We start from the raw sequence: 6,382 nt of genomic DNA, 5'->3' as shown, positions 1-6,382 counted from the left end.
AATACATGTAGATAATTAATATTATTTAGTAAATATTTGAGTAAGTACAATGTAACTACGTCACCTTAAAAAAAGTGTTTAATCTTAAGTAATGTTTAATTTAAAAAAAATAACCATATCCTTTTTTTTTGCTGCAGTGCATGTAATATATATATAGACACATTTATTCATTTAATTTCTGCATTTTTAAACATTTTAGACATTATTTTCAGACTTGTAAAATAGTTTAATGTTAAAGCTTTTCTCTAACAGTCAAGATTGAATTATGCAAAGGAAAAAAAATCTAACTAATTATCAGTAGTTATTTTTGTCATATAAACAATAACTTTTTTGACAGATTTTACAATAACACTGTAGACCCTTCTGCTATAACTTTGCTGAATCTGATTGAATATATAATAAATAACATAAAATATTCAATAATTGATTTGATTTATTTATATTTTGAACATTTACACATGAATCTGTTTTAATTGTTTTAAACGTATTGTTGTCTTTTTCTCCAGCTTGTACAAACACACTTTCTTTGTGTATTTGAATATCACAATGTTTAATCTAAACCTGACACGTCCTCCCGGTTTTGTTAATTTGTTTTGGCCCGCAGACAAATGTCTAGTCTTATTCTTCACTTGTCCATCTCATTTTCATTTGTTTATCGTCCTCTTTCTCAGGTGTGAATCCACAAGTCTTGTTCTCACTTGTTAACCGGCTGATTGTTGATTGGTGATTGTTAACAGCTTGGCTTTAAATGACACATTTTAATGACCTCATCAAGAGCACGGGATAACCCTGATTAAGTGCTTTTTTTGTCATTATTGTCCCATTAATGGCAAGAAGACACTTCCTCAGGACTGACAGGGACGTTAGTGCATGTCGGGTTTAGTATACCTGTGATATATATATATATAGGCCTATATTAAGTTAAAAAGAAAAATCCTGGCAATGGGATGCATTGAGATTTTTTATTTTAAAAAATCCCAGTAACACACTTTTTTTTTGTGCCAATTTAAATTTATGCGATCAAAAATATATACATAAACGCTAAAATTCTCATCCAGCCATTTTTGTTCAAAAAAATATCGGTTAAATTTGAATTCAGCATAATTTTATTCGGCTCATAATAAAGTGAACTGCATAATCATTGCATTTCACAAGGAAAGTTGTCAAATGCAATATAACTAAAAAAATAATACACAAATGCTCAATACCAATTCAAAAATATTGACCCAAAATAATAACCCAGAAACAATAACCATACACTTTATTCTTTGCTGCGGTGCATGCTAAGCCTTGACAAACCAGCAATGTTGAGCAATATGAACTTATTTGTTTGGGAAATAGTTGATCTGATCTATCGCCTTATCATTTTTAGTATCCGTGTGTCACTTGCTGAATAAAATGTAATTGCTTTTTCACATTCAATGAACCCTGTGGATAGAGTCAAACCCTGTTCATCGAGGTGTGGTGGATATGATTAATCTTTTAATGATTGTGATCTTAATTCTCCTTCCTGTCACGTCTTCACACCGTTGATTCTTCTGGGATTTGGATTTGTCAGTGTGAGCAGAAGTAGGTGTGGTGACTGTGTCCCAACATGACTCTTTCATTAACAAAGCTGGTAATTGTTCAACTGACTGATGTTTATACTGATACATAGGTGCTAATTAACCCTGTTCATTAATGACATTAACAGGCCACAGTCAGAGGGGGATTTTCCCTTCGGATTTCAACATTTCCTGACATGGCCTGAAAGGGACACCGATGAAGGTAACGTTATACTGTATCTGTCCATGCAGGGATTTGTTACCAATTTGTCTTCCAAAAATGGAAAACATGTAAAAATAAAATGCAGATAACCATAGCATTGCATAAAGAAATGCACTCTTTACCCTCATGTTGTTACAAACCTGTATGACTTTCCTTTTTGAATAATATTTTTTTTTTGTCAAAGCACAGTTTATATATATACTTCTTTTGAAGTAAACTGTAATTGTCAACTGTAATTCCTCACCATCAGCATTAATAAGTGTACGTCCATGATTTATTGTGATGCACATGTGAACTGTATTAATAACGGTGCGTAAGTTAGCCCAGCACTAACGTCAATGAGTGGTGTAACATAAACGTTTGTGAAAACAAATCTTGCTTCAAGAATGACAGACAATCTGCATTAACTCTTTCCTCGCCAGCGTTTAAAAAAAAGTTTGCCATGCACCGCCAGAGTTTTTGACCATTTTCACACAAATGTAATAGCCCATAGAATATTTCGTTTTATGAATATCTGAGCATGCAATATATCAAAAGAAAGAGCTGACCCTCTTCTTTTAAACAAAAAAGATAAAGTTTTATTCTACACTGTAAAAAAAAATGTTGGTTTTTGTTGGTTTAACTTTAAAATGTAAGTAACCTGGTTGCCTTAAAATTTTGAGTTTATCTAAATAAAAAAATTGAGTTGATACAATGAAGGAAATTTGTTTAAAAAATAGAAACTCAAAATATTATTGTATCTGAACCACATTAAAAAATTGATAAATCATGAAAATAGCACTATTTGGCATGCTTCACTGCGTCATCAGAAATAAAACACACAATTACCCAATATGCTTACAAAATCTTTTAATAATATTTTAATAAAGGTTGTCGAATCTCAATTTTTTTAATTGTATTAACTCAAAATTTTAATTTCAATGAACTCAAAATTTTAAGGCAACCACCTTTTTTCTAAATAATTTTTACAGTGTAGCTTCACGCATTTCTTTTTTTTATCAACACTTGAATTATGGAATTATGGTACGTTTCAATTTTTGAACACACATTTTGAACATTTAACAAAACAAAATCATAACATTTTGAACAAAAAGCTGCACTGTAAGAATTGTTTTGGGTTTTTGTTGGTTTAACTTAAAAAAGTAAGTAACCTGGTTGCCTTAATTTTGAGTTTATTGAAATTAAAAATTTGAGTTGATACAATGAAGGAAATTAGTTTAATAAATAGAAACTCAAAATATTTTTGTATCTGAACCACATAAAAAATGTGATAAATCATGAAAATAGCACTATTTGGCATGTTTCACTGCGTCATCAGAAATAACACACACACACAATTACCCAATATGCTTACAAAATCTTTCAATAATATTTTAATAAAGTTTGTCGAATCTCAAAAAATGTTCATTGTTCATTGTATTAACTCAAAATTTTAAGGCAACCAAGGCACTTTTTTTCTAAATATTTGTTTACAGTGTGAGAAAATCAAATTTTTGTGGAAGACTGTATCCAGATCAGATTCAGAACGAGATGTTTCAAGTTCAGTTTGAGATGATTAAACACAGATGGAGGAGATCGAGTCCATCAACACCCCTAATGCTTGCACAGTCCTGTAGCTCGTCCTGGGTCCACATTTCATTCAGTAACATTAGACAGTTTTGATTTATATGGTATTTAATGTTAATGATCCCATTTTTTTACATATGCATTTGCTTTTCTTCACCTGTGTTTTGATCAGGAGATGCTGTGCTCATTCAGAAGATGCGTAATTGTGCCCCCTAGCGTCTAACAGTGAAAACACAGAAACACGGAAAATTCTGTGTTTGGCGGGGAAGCGTTTTCTCACAAATAACGGAAAATAATGTGTTTGGCGGGGAAAGAGTTACAGTTTTTCTCAGTCGCTTTGGTACATTTCTCAGATCAGAATTGAAATTCTCAAAACTACTTGTTCAATTCTCACATCATTGTTTCACTTGTGCACATCAAAAAAGCAGTTTCTCATTTCTTTGGACAAGTTGCAAATGCTTTGCTGCATCCATGCAAATGATTATGTCCAATTCTCTGTTGTTTCCTACATTATGAGGTGCTTATGTCATGTTGATCAAAATGTATTATATTGGGTCTCTGTTGAATAGTCTCACCCCCCACAACATTTAGGCATAAGCTCATAGTAAAAGTCTTTACCTGCAAGATGGTTGAACAAGTTATCATAATATGTCAAGCATATTTCTATACTTTCTATATTTCCATTAGACTTTTTCTAAATCTGTCCTGAATTGGTAAATTGCTCCCCGGTGAATCTTGACTTTCTCTAACGAAGGTGCTTCTCATGAAACATCAATCAACAGGTATATTTTCCTATGTTCACATTTCTTCTTTAGGTTTGTGTGTGTGTGTGTGTGTGTGTGTGTGTGCTATTCAGTGCTGTCTTTTGATTTCTGTATCTCAATGACATGTTCTGTCAATAAAATCAGCCGGATCTCACGAAAAATGCGTATAACTAGTATGAGTGTGCAATGTCGTGGAATGTATACGCCAAAACTAATTTTGGCGTGCATATGATACGCTGTTTTTCGCGTGCATATGATACGCATTTTATGGCGTATTATAAATACGAACCCCCCACCCCACTACCCTAAACCTACCCAAGAGAGCGTCTCATATATACGCCATAAAGTGCGTATCATATGCACGCCAAAATGAGTTTTGGTGTATGCATTCCACGACATTACACACTCGTACTATTTATACGCATTCATGTGTGATCAGGTTGATAAAATACAGTACAAACAGTAAAAGTGTAAATTTGAATCTTTTTCATTCTCTTGCAATTACACTCACACATACACTAAGATGTAACTTACAATGGACAATAATTGTCATGAAAACTTTAGCCGTAGTTTTCCTCAGAACATCCCTCCAGAGTAAACTGTTATATTGACAACATGACTAAACAATTTGACTGTCTTATCCGTACACAATGACACAAGAACTTGTCATTCTGATGGCACTGACATGTTCATTGACTCAGATATTTACTTTTGAGAGATGAACTAAGGATTTTGTGTAAGAGAGTGGCTTTTGCAGGTTATCCATGGTGTTTTGCTATTTGTACAAATTGTTTTGAGAAATGCACTTACTGTTTTGCAAATTGTGAGTTTGCTCCGAGAAAAGTACCAAAACGACTGAGAAAAACTGTTATAGACACAGTTTGAGGTAAAAGTGGCCTACAGCTGATTAGCAGAAGTATTTCAGTGGGACAGTAATAATGTGGGTTATCCGGAAACTTACACAATATTAAACACAAAACTGCGTATTTTGAACACCGGGTAGAAAATATATACATCAATTATTAATCATACTTACAGGTTGTGATTCTTAGAAGCAAGCTGATCCAAGTAAACTGGGTACTGACCCATCTTTCACGAGTAAGCGTTTTGTGAATCCCGTGTTGAACACACTGAAAAGCAGTCGTCAATATAATTTCGTCAATATGTTTGTTTGTGGGCGGACAGCATACAACATAGATGGGCATCATGCAAATGTATTTTCTAGTGACATAGAGATTCGAAACAAACGACTCGTTTAGGCGGCTCAGATTTGATTCTTTCTTTTGGCATTGCAAGTTATTTTCATTATTGCAATTATTATCAACAAAATGCCACATATATTACTGTATTTACTGCGATTATGAGCTTAACAGTTTGATCGAAGTATTGGGTTTATATGAGGTAAAGTTTAACCGCAATATTGCTTAAATCTCATTATAATCGGATGAGGGTGCGTGTAGTCAATGTTTGATGATACGAAACCTTTTTGCCATTTGATGTCCAGTGGGTCCTAAAGCAAAACCCTTTGCAAACCGTTGTTTTGGGGAATAAATCAGCAGGTCTTCCTACATAAATATTGTCGGAAAGCTTCCAAATCATGGACAGTATTTGCTTTTTTAACCTGACACTAAAAGCGTTACTTACTATTGGAGTCTTTTCTGAACCCAGAGTGGCCTGCGATGTAAATGATGCCACATTGTTAGTCCGTCTGGTGTTAAGCCCCTCTACGTGAGCGGGACGGCCAAACACCGCCTTGGCTTTGACACAAACAACTCTGCGTCCTGCCTTAAGTATATTATCAGGCCGGTTCTTTAGGGAACACACGGCCAAAGAAGCTTACCATTCATTAATGTTACTCTGCCAAGCTTTACACTGGACTTCAGCTTGTAATCAGCGCCGTGGTCTTTTTGACCCGGCCCATGCAAGAATGCTGTTCTTAAACAACTCAAATAGGATAACTGCTATAATCTTTCAAGAGTTAGACATGCTAAGAGTTTCAAGTCCAAATCCTCCGACGGAAGGGAAAGAAGGAGCGTGCTAGGAAAGGGATACTCGTGGGGAACTGCGGTCCCTGACAGGCCTCTGCAGGGCTAGTTTAGTCTTAGTCTGCAATTCAGTTTGGAGGTCTCATCTTGCTTAGCATAGAAAAGATCCGGTCTTCACTATGAAGAGGAACGTTTAAAGCAGGAAATATGCAAATCTCATATTTCTTTAGATTTGAAGATGGAAAAGAGAGAACAGCCTGGGATTCTTTAATGATTCTGGTTCTGAATGATTTGGTTTTC

Source organism: Pseudorasbora parva, chromosome 4 (genome assembly GCF_024679245.1).
Source record: "Pseudorasbora parva isolate DD20220531a chromosome 4, ASM2467924v1, whole genome shotgun sequence".
Taxonomy (NCBI): domain Eukaryota; kingdom Metazoa; phylum Chordata; class Actinopteri; order Cypriniformes; family Gobionidae; genus Pseudorasbora; species Pseudorasbora parva.
This window is presented reverse-complemented; position numbering follows the sequence as displayed.